Here is a 16,728-nt window from a genome sequence, read left to right on the forward strand (position 1 = left end):
AATATTGACTATGGCTCTTGGCCTTCGGGGTTGGTTTGAAAGTGTTTTCATCTTTCTTCGCCACTGCAGTGGTCGATAGCAAAGTTTTGACGATGAATATGAAAGTATGCTAATTAAATTGCGACACAATGGTTCCAAAAATATGACTGTATCAGAGGTTTTGTACTAAGTCGAGGTAACGAAGCTTTGTGATAAATTTGGATATACATAACTCTCAAGATTGTTCATGAATAAGCATGTTATTGGAGCACCAGAATTTGTTCGAGGTAGAATAATAGACATTCCTAAATGTATGACAGACTTTCATAAGCGCTGCCATACACTATAAGCGAAATATAAGGAAATCAATATCAATTACGGTGACCTTGATTAAAGGAAAGTAACAACAGTGGAAGGTTGGTAATCGATCTGTTGACTTCCTGAACCGGTTGAGATAGTTTGAAGGCAACCACAATTTCCACACCTCGATGCAAAGTTGGTAGATACTTATTGATGCATAAAACTAGTGCAACCCGTTTCCACCAACTTGCAGTTGGCTAACAAGATTGGACTTTGTACTTCACGCGTTCTCGAGTTTACATCGTAACTTCAAGCTTCCCGATGTGTGCTCAATCTACATGCCATCGCTTCAACGACAGTCTAAGATTAACTGGCCCCCACGGACTGTGTGTATGCATATGACAAGCGTGGGGGTGTGTCACGGGAAATCCAAAAACAAGAACACGTAATAGGGCTAATGAATATTCGTCTCACTGGTATATGCAAGTGATACAACTTGATTTGTTTGTTAGCATCTAAATATTGTTTTTTTTGGGCTTCTAAAGATGCAAACAGTGAATGCTTACATACAAACATGCTCATGGCACTTAATAGCTGGAACAAAGAGGAAGCCAATAATGAACTCAAGTGCTACCATTGATCTTGCACACATTTAGTTGTATCACTGGTTACTGTATGGTGATGAAAACTGATACGTAATAAAACACGTTGCGATGATCGGTTCAAAGTACAATCCTGTATGATTTAAGTGAGGAATCTGATCGCACGGGTTATTTGTAAACTAATATACCTACATATGATGAGATGTGGCAGCGTAAATTAAGTGATGCTGGGCAAATGTTCACATCTGCCGGTTCTCGTACAATTACTAATGGAAAGGAAGTGTTTCACGCTCGGATACGTGACTGGTAGAAATAATCATAACGCCAGGCATTGATTTTCATACAAAATGGACATTCATATTTGAGGATGAAAAGCTCGATTCCTACCGATTAGATTGAATTGAAATTCTGCTTTCCAGCTTGGCATGACTTGATTTTTCAATCGATGAAAATCAATGGTTTGTCTTGCTCGATTAACACAGTACAAGCAGAGGAATCGATCAACGAGACTATAGTTCGGAATGTTGCTGAAATTGTGAAACCCACAGAACTCCGTGATCTCACCGAGGCGAACATAACTGAGATCCTCGACACCCTAGACAGCGGTTGATTGCTCTTGCTAAACGATTGCGACGTTATGGAGAATGTTTGAAAAGGAAGGAGCAAATCCGAATGTTCAACATCAACGAAAGGGAGTTCTACAACTACATCCGAAATGACAAAGCCGACTTTGCCGAAGGCCTTCCGAAGATTGAAGAAGTCACACAGTTTTGGTCCAATCTGTAGGAGAACACAACGGCGAAGGGGTGTGGATGGCAGAAGAAGAGCGATATTGTGGTGGAATTAGAGACACGACCGCTATCTACGTGACCACCCAAGATATACGTGAGGCTACCCGGTATACAAGGAATTGGGCTGCACCAGGACCCGATTTTGTGCATAATTTCTGGCATAAGAAACTCACAACGGTCCACGGGCGGATGGCGGAATTCTTCAACACGGTACTAGATAAACCCGGGCAGCTACCGGAATTCATCACTAGGGGTGTCACTTATCTTCTGCCGAAGGGTCGGAACACTTTGAACCCAGCCAAGTACAAAACGTGCCTTTCGAGTCTGTACAAAGTGCCGTCATCGGTTATAGCCTGAAGGGTACAAAAACATTGCGACGTCAACAACCTTCTTAAGGCACTGCAGTTGTATATAATAGACGGTAAAGTCATTAGGCTAATGCAACACGCTATCCCTACACATTAACGATGGAGAAAAGGTGTTACGATCCAGGGCTTTCAGCATCAGAAGGGGCATATTCCAAGGCGATACCTTTAGTCCTCTATGGTTTTGCTTTGTCATGAACTCTCTTAGCAGAGCATTCAACCAACACAACTATGGCTATCAGTTGAAGAGTGGGGAAAGTAGTACAAACATTACCCACACTTTCTTTATGGACGACTTGAAGCTGTTTACGGAATCTGTGGAGAAACTGCACCAATTTCTGCAGCTTGTAACGGTATTCAGTAATGACATCCGGGTAGAGTTTGGAATCGATAAATGTCGATCCATACATTTACGCCGGGGTCACCTGGTGGATGCCGACAGTTTCCGCATCAACGAACAGGAAGAGATTCGAAACATAGTTGATGGAGAAACGTACAATTTCCTAGGTTTCCTGCAAATGAAGGGAATTCGCCACATGATTATCAAGAAGGACTGCAGGAAAAGTTCTTGCATCGTGTCAACGGTATTTTGAAAAGCTTCTTATCGACTGGCAAATAAATGAAGGCGATAAACATGTTTGCCGTGCCCTTGACTGACTTGGAGGTGTTAGATCGAGCAGTACGAGTGGCGTTCATTAAGCATCGCATGTGCCATCCAAAATCGTCCATTGAGAGATTCACCCTGCCACGTACAGTAGGAGGAAGAGGCGTCACCGATATACAGACACTATGTGTTTCCCAGATCCAGCAGTTGCGGAGATACTTCGTGGAGAGCCAGAACCGCAACTAGAACGAAATCTATCGCGCTGTATGTGAAGCTGATCACGGATTCAGTGCTCTGCATCTGGCGCAGGAAGACTATCAGCTGAATTGCAACATTAAAACTGTCGACGAGATGATCGCATCATGGAAGCAGGAGTTTCATGGGACGAACCCCCATCAACTGAAGCTGGAATATATCGACAAAGTGGCGTTTAATACGTGGCTGGTACGGAGTGAACTTTTCTCAGAAACAGACGGATTCATGGTAGCCATCCAGGACCGGGTAACTGCGACGAAAAACTATCGGCACTATATATTGCACGAAAACGTGGAGGACCGGTAGGAAGTGCAACTCAGTAGGAGAGACGATCGAGCATATCGTGTCCGGGTGTTCAGCCTTGGGCCACATGCTGATTCAGCCTATCTCGGTCGCCATAACGAAGTAGCCAAGATTGTGCACCAACAGCTTGCTTTAAAGCACATTTTGGTTAACCAGTTTATCGCCTACTATATGTGCCTGACCCGGTTCTGGAAAATAGTTGAATGAAGCTGTACTGGAATCGCGAGATCATAACAGTTGTTCTCATTCGTGATTCCGTGTATTACGTGCAGATTATTCTAAGTATACAACACATTTCTGGTTGTGTGCAACTGAGTTTCTATGAGAAAGTAAAGGAAATACAAATTGTCCAAATTCCGTATATAGTAGAACTCAACTTCCGTAAAAAAAAAATAGCTCTGACATCGCTGCCCATAGGGAATAAAGTGTTTCTGGCTCAGCCACTGGGCGCATGTGTAATCATGACAAGGTTTTATTGCAGGTTTAAAACGGTAATGAATAAACCCAACCGAATTGTTGAGGTTATCACGAAAGCCATTTAGCTGTTTATCGCCAGATTTTTTGTTATCATAAAAATGACTGTCGCCATATTTGTATAGTGATGAAATTCAAATTAAAATTAAAAAATACATCAATTACGATCAAATAGATGATTTATTGAAGGAATTCAGTTATTTCTGGAGTATTTCAACGAAATCATGGCTACTTCATTCCATACTGCTTGGAATTCAAATGTGTTGAGCAATTTAGAGAATTATGAAATTTAAAATTTTAATGTAAATATTCTATAATATCGAAGCGCGTTGATTTTAAGCTTCTACAAACGCAATATTCACAATAAATGTTGTTGCGTATATAGGCTAGATGTACCAATCGTGGCTATAGCACCAGTTGTCGCACTAGGGCACTCTCCACTGAATACTGATGTTGATTGTTTGACTTCGTAAACGATACACGTAATCCGTCTGTACGTCTCAGAAGCTGAGCGATAACTGTTTATCTAGTCAACATCAATGCAATGAAAACGGATTTGATTTGTGTCTTATTTTTGTGTTTTTTAGCAATGATCAGTGACATGGAAGCAGAGCATTGGTGCTGTATTTCTCTCTGTTGAGATGAGATGAATACCCCAACTAACAATTTTGGTGCTAAAAGCTTCAACTTCTGGCCTTAGGCTGTGTATTATTCGAATAAAAGCAACCAATGCTGAATAAAATAAAAGACTCCGCTAATAATCCCTCAAACTTCAACTCGACTATTACCCAAATATCTATCAGCTAGTCAGTTTGTGCCAAATATATTTCATCTTTTATCGTTTATGCAGCTTTCATATAGTCATATAACAGCTCTGTCTGCATTAGCAACCCAGATTACCGGTTAAGAGCTCATGTATGCAATTGTGCTGCTTGCTAGCAAGTTCCCATATTACAGTGAGTAGCATTCATATTGAAAACGTTTTCGCTCTTGTTATAGGACTAACAATATAGCGTAATGGCGCTATAAATGAACCAACGAAACTTTTAGGCAACTTCTGTATCGTTAAAGATTGTCTTCTGTATCGTTAAAGAAATCTTATAATGCTTCTTCTAATAGCTTATCAGTATGGAACGTCCAAACCGAAATGTTGACATTTGATTTTTGTTCCCGGAGCTGTGTATGAGCTATTGATTTATGTAATGCAGCTTCAAAGGTATTCACAGTTCACCTGCTCTTATAGCAACTGATAAAGTGCTGTCATTGATGCTAGCAGATAATGTAAGAAAACAAGCCATTTAGAAGCAAAATATCTGTTGACGGTTACTGTTAAACGATTAGCAGCGGATGCTACTGTATGCAGGTCGAGAAAATGTTGCCTAAAAACATCATCGCATAAATTTTAGTCAACAGACCATGCTGATAGATGTTTGAATAATAGTTGAAAAATAGACAAAGAAAAAAAATAGTTGAAATGATGCTGAAAGTATAATCTTTGAGCTTATGTGTTAAAGCAGCATGTAGGTTGTAGGACTCTTTCTAACGTTTATGTAGCACGAAACAGAAAATAAAACAATCTATGGTCCCAGACCGCATCGTGCTTTCGTGCTGTGCGGTTCTTTCTCTCTTTGCGGAAGGAAGTTTTTAATACTACCCGAAGCTATTTTAATTTCAACGGTGCTTCTTAGCGCTATTTGTACCCACTGATCCCGTTACGATCTTTGCAAGGACCCGTGCCTTCGTTTTACGTTGGACCCGTTGCGGAAGTAAAATTCCGACAAGCGGTGGTAATCCTGCAGGGACACCGTTCTGGGAAAAAACCTCTTAGAAGGTCACGTCTCCACGCTCAGCCATGAGCATTAATAAAAACAAGAGGAAGGGGGAGTCTCTGAATTCTCCACTTCCTTCAAAGAAACAAGGTTTCGAAACCGCCCTGCCTAAGCGCGGAAAAAATAGAAGAAAGCTGGAGACTTCAGATATTCCTTCTAAATCTGTTTCTTCTCCTATCGAACTGAGCAATCAGTTCGATTTGATTAATGATGAAATTGAGCAAATCGAATCTAGCCCAGATGATTCGATTCATACGAAGAAACAAAGGATTTCGCCAATTGTGGTATCTGTTGCCGAGTTTTCTGGCTTTCGGAATGAAATCTTGAGTAACCTTCAGGGGATCAAGGTTTCATTTCAGATTGCTAGGAAGGGTGACTTCCGCGTTTTGCCGGGATCCTTTGACGATCGCAAACGTCTTCTTCAGTATTTAACTGAGAAGCGCCATAAATTCTTCACATATGACGACAAAACTGAGCGATTGTTCAAAGTCGCCTTGAAAGGTCTCCCCAGTGATGATAAATCACTGGATGAGATTAAAATTGAAATTTCTCAATTACTTGGATTTTCACCAGTCCAAGTAATTAAGATGAAAAAGAATTCCCACCCTGGTACTTCCCAGAGGGGCATTTCTCAAGAATTTTATTTAGTTCATTTTAACAAAAGTGAACTAAATAATATGAAAAGTTTGGAAAAGGCCTGTATTATGTCTCATGTCCGTGTTACATGGGAACATTTTCGCAGGCCTGGGGGAAATTTCCAAAACCCCACCCAGTGCCGTAAGTGCCAAAAGTGGGGTCATGGAACCAAACATTGTCACATGGATGCTAAATGCATGATTTGTGGTGGAACCTCTCACGCCAAGGACGCATGTCCTGTGAGAGAAGATTCCAATAAATTTAAATGTGCAAATTGTGGGGGCAATCGTAAATCCAATTTCTGGGAATGCCCTTCACGCAAAAAGTTTTGAATTCCTGTGCAAAATTGATGACGGAAATTCCAATCGGATCCCAGATTCGACGGGTAGAAATTTTCAAACGCTCAAATTTCGAAACCAGTTACCGGTCGAGCAATTCATACCCACCACAATTCACAAACAAATTTTGCCGCTCGTCAACGGGTAGCAAGCACTTCAGTAAATTCCAATTTTCGAATGTACCTACGTATGCAAACATCGCTGCTGGTAGACAAAAGTTCTCTTCTCAAAATGAGGTTTATACCCATGTCCCAACGGAAAATAATGGTCATGGTGCCGATTCAGGTAGCGTGATCACTTCCGATTTTGATTTTTTAACTGAACAATTGCATCACATGATTGATGCAATGTTCAAAGCAAATACCATTCCAGAAGCTGTTCAGGTTGGTATTAAGTACACACAAAAAATTGTTATCGGACTCCGTTTTAATGGTTCTAAATAATTGTGTGAAAGTTCTAAATTGGAATGCCCGCTCTCTAAAGGGTAAGGAAGATGAATTATTCAACTTCCTAACAGTTCATAATGTGCATATTGCCATTATAACAGAAACTTATTTAAAGCCCGGACTCTCCATTAAAAAAGATCCAAATTATTTTATCTACAGAAATGATCGTCTTGACAGCGCCTGTGGTGGAGTCGCCATTGTCATTAATAGACGTATCAAGCATAAATTATTTTCTTCGTTTGAAACCAAAGTTTTTGAAACCTTGGGAGTTTCTGTTGAAATAAATTTTGGTCAATTTTCCTTCATTGCAGCCTATTTGCCTTTTCAATGCAATGGGCAGCAAAAGAATTTGTTGAAAGCTGATCTTCAAATTCTGACTCGCAACAAATCAAAATTCTTCGTAATTGGTGACTTCAATGCCAAACACCGTTCATGGAATAATGCTCAAAGCAATTCCAACGGAAAAATTTTATTTGAAGATTGTTCTGCGGGATATTATACTATTCAATATCCCAATGGCCCTACTTGTTTTTCTTCCAGTCGAAATCCTTCTACAATTGATTTAGTTTTAACGGATTCAAGTCAGCTGTGTGGCCAATTGGTAACTCATGCTGACTTTGACTCTGATCACCTTCCTGTGACATTTGAAATCTCACAAGAAGCCATTTATAATCCAATCAGCTCTACTTTTAATTATCATAGAGCTGATTGGGATTTATCTAAAACATATATCGATAGGAATTTTGATGTTAATATTCCTTTGGATACCAAAAGTGATATTGACAATGCGCTCGTAGCTTTGACAAATTTAATTGTCGAAGCCATAGGCAATGCAATTCCTAAATGTGAAATGAAATTCAACTCCATTATTATTGACGACGATCTTCAGCCACTGATCAGTCTTAAAATGGGAAGCGAAGACAATACCAAAGAATTCGCGATCCCGCGTTGAAAGTTATTTGGCGAGATTTGCAAAATGAAATTAAAAAACGTTTCGCTATTCTGAGAAATACCAACTTTGAGAATAATGTCTCGAAGTTGGATCCCAGTTCGAAACCATTTTGGAAATTAACGAAAATTCTTAAAAAACCTCAAAAGCCAATTCCAGCGCTTAAAGAGGGAAATAAAATTTTATTAACAAATGGCGAAAAGGCTCAAAAACTTGCTCAGCAGTTCGAGAGTGCCCATAATTTTAGTCTAGGTCTCACTAGTCCAATTGAGGATCAGGTTACACGGAGCTTCGAAGACATTCTCAACCAAGATAATGTTTTTGATCCTTCGTTGGGAACTAATTTGGATGAAGTGAGATCTATTACTAGAAAATTTAAAAATATCAAAGCCTCTTGTGATGATGGTTTGTTCTACATACTTATTAAAGATCTTCCTGAGATCTCTTTATCCTTTTTGGTTAATTTATTTTACAAATGTTTTCAATTGGCATACTTCCCAGATAAATGGAAAAACGCCAAAGTTGTTCCAATTTTTAAGCCGGACAAAAATCCAGCTGAGGCTTCTAGTTATCCTTAATCAGTTTGCTTTCTTCAATAAGCAAACTGTTTGAAAAGATTATTTTAAATAGAATGATGGTTCATATTAATGACAATTCTATTTTTGCTGATGAGCAATTTGGTTTCGCCATGGACATTCAACCACTCATCAGTTATTAAGAGTTAAGAACTAAATTCAGTTCAACAAATCTTAAAAATATTCGACTGGAGTTGCTCTTCTTGATATAGAGAAAGCATTTGACAGTGTTTGGCATGAAGGTTTGATTGTAAAAATGATGAATTTTAATTTTCCTCTGTACATTATTAAACTGATCCAAAATTATTTATCAGATCGCTCACTGCAGGTAAACTATCAGAATTCTAAATCTGCCAAGGCAGCATACTGGGGCCCATATTGTATAACATTTTTACTTCTGACTTACCTGATTTACCACCAGGGTGTCAAAAATCTTTGTTTGCAGATGACACAGGTCTCTCAGCCAAAGGGCGAAGTCTTCGTGTCATTTGTAGTAGATTGCAAAAAAGTTTGGATATTTTCTCCACTTACTTGCAAAATGGAAAATTTCCTGAATGCTTCCAAAACTCAGCTTATAATTTTCCCACATAAGCCGAGAGCTTCTTATTTGAAACCTTCTAGCAGACATATTGTCACTATGAATGGGGTTCCAATTAATTGGTCTAGCGAAGCTAAATATTTAGGACTTCTGCTAGATCAAAAATTAACTTTTAAAAATCACATTGAAGGCCTTCAAGCCAAATGTAACAAATATATTAAGTGTCTAGACACTTATAAACAGAAAATCAAAACTTTGTCTTAAGAACAAACTTTTGATTTACAAACAAATTTTTAGACCTGCCATGTTGTATGCTGTGCCAATATGGACTAGTTGCTGCAATACCAGAAAGAAGGCACTTCAGAGGATTCAAAATAAAATTCTGAAAATGATTCTGAAGTTGCCTCCGTGGTATAGTACCAATGAACTTCATAGAATTTCTAATATTGAGTCATTGCAACAAATGTCCAACAAAATAATTTCCAATTTTAGACAAAAAATCGTTGCAATCTTCTATTGCAACGATTAACTCCTTGTACCCTTAGATTAAATAGGTTAAGATTAGTTTAAGTTGAAAACATTATAATTCCTACATGGTTCAATTAAACCAGAGGAAAAATTCTAACTGCCAGAGGCAATTGAAATGTATTAATAAAAACTAAAAATATAGCATAGCAAATAAGGATGATAATGTTAAGAAAACACGGAACACCTAGTCTAAGAGAGGAATGCATGTATTAGATAATTAGCAAATAAAATTAGTAAAAAAAAAACGACCTATGGTGTATGCAAAGAAGCACATCCAAAACTTTCTTTGTTATTTACAGATGTGAAAGTGACGGAGATGAGAGAGCAGCATCCATTGAATCAGAAGATCAGGAGTTCGAATCTAGGTAGAAACAAAATTCGGCACCAACATTTCAAAAGGGCGAAACTGCTTTTGTAAACAAGAGCTTCTCACGTCTCTGGTGGGCTTATTTGTGCTCACTCACGCAATCCAGCACCATTTAATGAAAGAAGAGGATTCGATGCTTCCATCAGTGGTGTTGGATTGCGTGGTAAACTCAAATTAACCACCAACGACGTGAGCAGCTTTTGTTTACAAAAGCAGTTACGCCCTTTGAAATGTTGGTGCTGAATTGGTATTTTTCAGTTTGAAAAAACATTAAATTAACTCCGAAATTACTCTCCTCTCAAATATTATTAAATCAAATCAAATTGAATTCAGTGACTGTAAAAACATATTCAACAGATTAAAAAATCTGAAAAGCGCCATTGAAGCGAATTATATTACTCTATGGTGGTTTAGTAAAGATTGAGAAAAAAAATGTGTAACATGCTGTAAATTAGTTTAGCAAGCACGTCAAAAACAGCTGAAAAGATTCGCCAGATTTGCTGGTGAAAGGATGAAATAGAAGCTCTTGAGCATATGTATAGCACACATATTCAGCTTGAAGCCGTATAGACGAGTCGAAGGACAACCAAATCTGAAAGAAAAACAAAAATTGACATTCTGTTTTTCTTTTAATAATTTTGGAACGAATGAAAATCTTTAAATCATATTTCGACATTCAGCTGTCTCGATTTCATTAGTCTAATTTGTAATTCTTTGCTAACATCGGTCCCTGTAATTGGAACAATGAGTGATGCATAGAAACATCGTAATGCTAACACATGTCCAAAATTACTTGAGCGGACCGGAGTTTTATAATCAGCGACTTTCAAGATTATTATACTTTGTCTAGCGTTTCTTTGACACATTACTGATGGGTGAATATTAGGTCTATGAGATGAAGAACCGGCATAGTAACCTATTTCAAGATCTTAGTGCTCACGAAACAATTAGCTAAGGTTTAAATAATGAATCCTATGCGTTTATGAAAAAGAAATTCCATTGCTTTTCTCGTGAGCCAAGGTGTACCGAAACCGGCTGTGGTTCAATTTGTATTTCTTTTTCATTTCTCACTGAACCACTGACATAAGCAACTAGAAAAATTAGCACCACAAATGGAATGGAAGGCAAAATATTCTAACGAATATTGTGAGGAGTCGAAACATGGTACATAAAAATGGAAAGAAAAGAGCATGCATGCTTCTTATTACCTGCTCGGGAAAAAAATATGTACAGCGTTACTTTCCAAACTAAACATTTCTGAAGACTGTACTTGTGCCGTGCGATGATATGTAGGTATATTATTCTAACCGGACTAAATGACAAGCATCTATACGGGGATCGTGAATTTCAAACTCAACTGTACGATTATTTTCTATAGACTAGAAGAGAAGTTCACCCCAAGGGCCTCATACGCCTGTCACTGGCGAACAAAGCTCGTGTACTCTGCATCGAAGCTTAGAACCGGTGTTAGGGCGCAATCGTTAATGTGAACATTTTTATATTCGGTTAGATAGTGCAATTAAATTCTTTTTCGAGTCCCTATAATCAAGCAGGTATCTCAAGCATATTACATCGTTATATTGCTGCATGATTGAGTGTTTAATTTTGATAAAATATCGAAAACAAAAGTGTGCATAAAATTGCCTCGCCATAACAAAAGGTGGTAGAGAATTAACACTGTAGTTTACAGTTTAGAACCAAATCCAGATGTCGTACATGTTGGGGTAGGGATTCAGTGCTCCGCCTTCTCCCCTGGTTCACACTATTCAAGTTTTTTACTACTAGAATGCTTTGTATCTTGACTTCAAACATCAGTGAAAAGTACGCTATGATTACAGTTGTCATCGATTAAAATGTCGACATCGATTAAAACAAAAACGCCAATGTCTGGCTACGAAGATACTTTTTTTTGTCTTTATTTAAGAGACTTGCAGCCCGAGGCTGGCTCGTCTCCGAACGAAGATACTATCAAGAATGCAACTATACTTGTTTTGAATAAGTAAAATGTAGTCGCAAAAAAACCCAAAATCTCACAAACGTTGGAAGATCTTCAAATCGAGCGCGAGTTAAAACACGCCTGACTTATCTGCCACAAACATGCATTATTCGACTCATCCGTTTGAATTATCGTAAAATTATTTTTAAATTTCCAAACGTTTTTGCACGCGCATGAGGGCTCGACTATTGCGATTTGATTAAAACATGTTTTTACCAACGCTGTACTAGTCATACGAAAATCAGACGTTATCAAAAACGTTTGTTTTCGAAAACCTTATCGATTGAATAATTTTAATCTTTGTAGATTTCATGATTGTACACGAGACTGGATGTATATCGAATGAAAAAAGTGAATCCGACAAGCAAGTGCAAACAACAACACGGTGTCTTTGTCCAAAGTGGTTTATTTTTGAAAAATCAGTATCTCTGAAACACCCACTGCACGATAGCATAGGCTCTCCTCTTTCACGTAAGTGTAATTATAAAATGTTCTATCGGGGGTCATTTTTTCATACATTTTTGGTGGTGGTGAATTTGGCCGTGAATGAAGATTTATATGGAGTTTGCACAACAATGTGTCAGTGTGCGCAAATTTCTCTACAACACACAGTCAAAACCTATTCCCTTTAATAAGAGCGAAGACCCACTGGTGCAATTTAAGATACCTCTACGAGAACAGTAAATAATATTAAATCTTTGTCTTTCCACTTTGGTTTGAGTAATACGAAAGACGAGAAACAAATGACGATGTCTCAAATCTAAAGCGTTAGCACAAACGTAAGAAATACACAATGTAATGCATTAATTACAAGGCATGCAACAAGGACTAGAAATACGTACATTGTTGGTGGCTTCGTTGTTGAGATTTGTGCCTGTGAAATTGTGAGGTAATTTACGCATTGGGCTTTAATAGCCTATTCAGATTACGTAATGTTCATAAAAAATATCATGATAAAGAATAACTTGATGACAATCCTCAAACATTCAATTTCTTCCTTCAATTTAATACGTTAATTATTATAATAAATGGCGTTATCAGAATAGGCTATAAGGCGTTTTACCTTAAAGTCAGGTAGTCTTAGTGTAGCACAAAATCAATACCAAATTCTCAAAACGACTTATCTACCGTCGTAAACAAAGATGCAAACGTCAATTTGGCGAAACTGATAGCACTCCCAGGCAAACCAACACCATCAGTTGGCTATGTTGGTTTACGTGGATTTGTCATCAGATTCGTCAAATCGATGTTTGAATCTTTCTTCACGATAGCAGAAAAGTCGTTTTGAAAATTTGGTATTGAAATGTGGGTTTTAAAACCTGTAAAGGCATAGGGGGTTCAACGTATCAGCAGAAAGTTAAAATAGACGATGTTGGTTTGTCAAACAAAGATAATCAAGCGGGTCTCCCAGGGCGTTTAATGGGGGAATGAAGGGAAAATGCGCTCTTTAAATATTTATTGAATGCAGAACAGGCCTGCTACAACAAATTTGACTTGACACGAGACTGAACACTGAGACTTGACTTACAACAAATGTCGGGTACTTATCCAAAAGGACGTAATGTGATTTTGTAAACAAAGATTCATACGTTGATTTGTCCAATCTAATGGCACTCCCACGCAAACCAACACCACCAACAGGTAGCCGAAGCCCTCCCCACCTGTCGGAGGTGATGGTTTGCGTGGGTGTGCCATCAGAGGGGGGAAATCGACGTTTGAATCTTTGTTTACAAAATCACATACGACCTTTTGAAAAAAATACCGGAGAAATAAAGACATCCCACTAGAAGAGCTTAATAATTTTCTTACTTTTTGTGTAAAGATTGTTCTTGTCAGTAATGAACAATATTCAACAACTTTCCAATACATTCAACCAACTTTTCTCATACGGACTTCAACGAACTGAACGAGCAGCACCTACTTAGGCTGGACGAATCTTGTTCATTTTTTTACAGTAGCTTATTGGCGTTAAAATCTTTGATTTCAAAGGGTATCAGCCTTGAAAAACTTTTTTATTTGTCATAAGACGAGTTTGTACCATCCCATTTAATTCCACAACTTTTTTATGCAAATGTGGCCCACCTTACTGTTACATACTATGCATGCACGGAACGTGCGTTTTGAATCACTATCTCCCACGTATGCACAATAAATTGCGTTTCACGCCTGTGTGTATAGAAAAGAAGGGGACAAAACAGAACGAAAATCAAATACTGTAAAGAGGGCAAGATGCTTGAAGGAAGCGTGTGTAGCCGCATTTCCAACCAGCGTCAGCGCAGTGTTAGTGTTCGGTCTGGAATCTAAATGTATTGGACAGTTTTTTGAGGGTGGATTAAATTTTAGAAATTTTGAGAATATTTTATAAATCGATTTGGAAATGCCTCGAGGAATAATAATAAATGTTTAAAAATAAAAGGCACATCTAAAATTGAAATTGACAAATCAAAAATCCTTTAATACCTTGACAAAACTTAACTGAAATTTTTGAAAATTATTATGAGCATCCTACCTTAATCAAATTACGTATTAATGTTATTCAAACTGAAGTGGCACCACTTGGTAACAAAAATATCTCTGCGCAGCAGATAACCTTGACTTTTTGCACACTTAAGAACTTGTAAGATCTTCTCCACAATCGTACCAGCTTTGGCCTCTTATCACAAATCGACTGCAAACAATGAATGGGGGTCACACCAATAATAACTCGCCAAATTTCACAACACGGCTCAACAACAGTATTTCGGTGATTATCAAATTTATCAGCACCTCGAGTAATGGTCCCCACAGGTTTTCGTCTACAACACACAATCACAAAACACGTCAAAACTTCGTGGGCTCGTCTCCGGCGGACAACCTTCACACTCGACGTACCGAATTCAAATGGAATGGGAACCGGCTGAAAATAGCACTTCTTTTATAAGTCACACACCAACATATAAGGAGCACCGTCCGTCGTTGCCCGCCGACGTCTGTTAATATTATGAAGTCTTTATCATTCCTACTACACTGCACGGACTGTAATACACGCGCGCGTATACGACCGAAACCCAAACAACAAATGATTTCTTCCATCAGCGCGGGTACAGCTCGGTGGGGTTGGTGTAGGCTTCGAGCGAGGTAGCCTCTCGGTTATAGAAGTATAAAGCAGCAAAGGCGACATTGCCGTTCCTGCCTGCGAAATTCAGCTAGAAGTTTGGACACAAGTAAATCTGGTTAAATCAATAAAACATGTACCTAACAGAAGACTATTTGTTTTATCAAATAAGGTTCATTTAGGTACACATATTCATGTAGTTTATACTGTTTGCGGAATTCACAAAAGAATAATATAAAGCCATTATCTGTTAACATTAAGATAATTTTTCATAAAACGTCGTTTGATCCAATATTTATAAATATAAGTAGCAGCTTTGTAGGCAATAAGAAAGCAACTTCTCATTTATAATCAAAAACCATGCGTCTCCATAATAACGAACCAGTGCGGTTTGTGAACTTTCCGAGAAATGCTTTTTGCAACATCACCAATGTGCGAATTTATTGCATTTACGATTGGTCGGAGTTCTGCCAAAACGCACCAAGCGACTTATTGACTGACTTGTGCTATTTTGATCGTAAAAGTAAAACGGAAATCATTTCATATCAATTCATCCACACATGTGTTATCCTTAGTTATGAAGTAGTGGGAAATTCAATTCGTATTTTTGCCTTTCTCGTACACTATTATCAATTAAATCTGCAAAGCGAAAGCTTAGGCAGAAAAATTAATAATTTTTTGTTGGCGCTTGGTGCGATTTGGCAAAACCCCGGCCAGTTCAAATACAGATTCGTAATCGTAAGTCGTGAAAGATGTGCATGCGTCGAAGTCATGCGTCGCGAACAGATGTTGTGTTGCGCATTATTAGGTATATGCGATTAGAAATTAGTATCACTGACAGACAGACGTAACACTGAAAAAATCACATCGACCACAAATTCAACGGCCGGACAGATTCAGTTGATTGCGATTTCATATGCAGAGGGGCTCGCATCGTATACCTTCATTATTGGCAATCTCCACTAGCGCCTTTTATTGACATCATTGTACAAAGCATGATTTTGTGCAACATGCACGCGAGATGATGGCAGAGTAACTGAGCGATGATTTTTTTTAGAAAAATGTTTTAACAGTTACAGAAGAATAGATTGATGCCGTTGATCTTGAGGATGGCTGGAGACTCTGAAGCAAACTACTAGAAATCTGTGAAAACAAACGACTTAACGTTCCCCCAAAGACACGCGACGCGATTCTATCGCTTGGCGACTGCGATTCTGTAGCCGTTAATATGGAAGCGTAAATGGAACATTGCCTGCAGCGACCAGACTCAACGATAAAATCGCGGCGACAACTAGTCGCGGCGATGAAATTGCTTAGGTCTGGGGGACCCTTTACAGTTGTACTAGCTTTATGTACCCGGCCTTGCTCGGAATTGCCAGTTTGATTCGCAGTTTTTTTTTCACAATCGGAAAATGAATAAACCAATTGGTCAACAGGATAATTGCGTTTTCTTATCGATACTTCATCATTTGATCAGAAGAAGGCAGATTTCATTTGAAAACATTGACTGGTTTTGAAGAAGGGAGCAAACCCATAATCGCCATATTCCGGGCAAACGTTTATTTCTAAAGAAGGAAAAACATCCACCGATGCCTTATTCCGGGCAAACGTCTATTTTTAAAGAAGGGATCACATTCACCATCCAGAAGGAAACACATTAATCATTGCTTGTCACTGGGCAACCATAATTTCGATAAATGGTTAAATTGATCGATAACTAAACAATACAATAATGGGTTCAGAAGTTAGGCTGGAGCAT

The 16,728-nt window shown here is 38.4% G+C and overlaps 1 pseudogene; it reads left to right on the forward strand.

Moving 5' to 3' along the window:
* Positions 1-1,326: 1,326 nt before the first annotated feature.
* Positions 1,327-16,209, forward strand: LOC134209964 (uncharacterized; annotated as a pseudogene).
* The last annotated feature ends 519 nt before the right edge of the window (positions 16,210-16,728 follow it).

Source organism: Armigeres subalbatus, chromosome 2, assembly GCF_024139115.2.
Source record: "Armigeres subalbatus isolate Guangzhou_Male chromosome 2, GZ_Asu_2, whole genome shotgun sequence".
NCBI lineage: Eukaryota > Metazoa > Arthropoda > Insecta > Diptera > Culicidae > Armigeres > Armigeres subalbatus.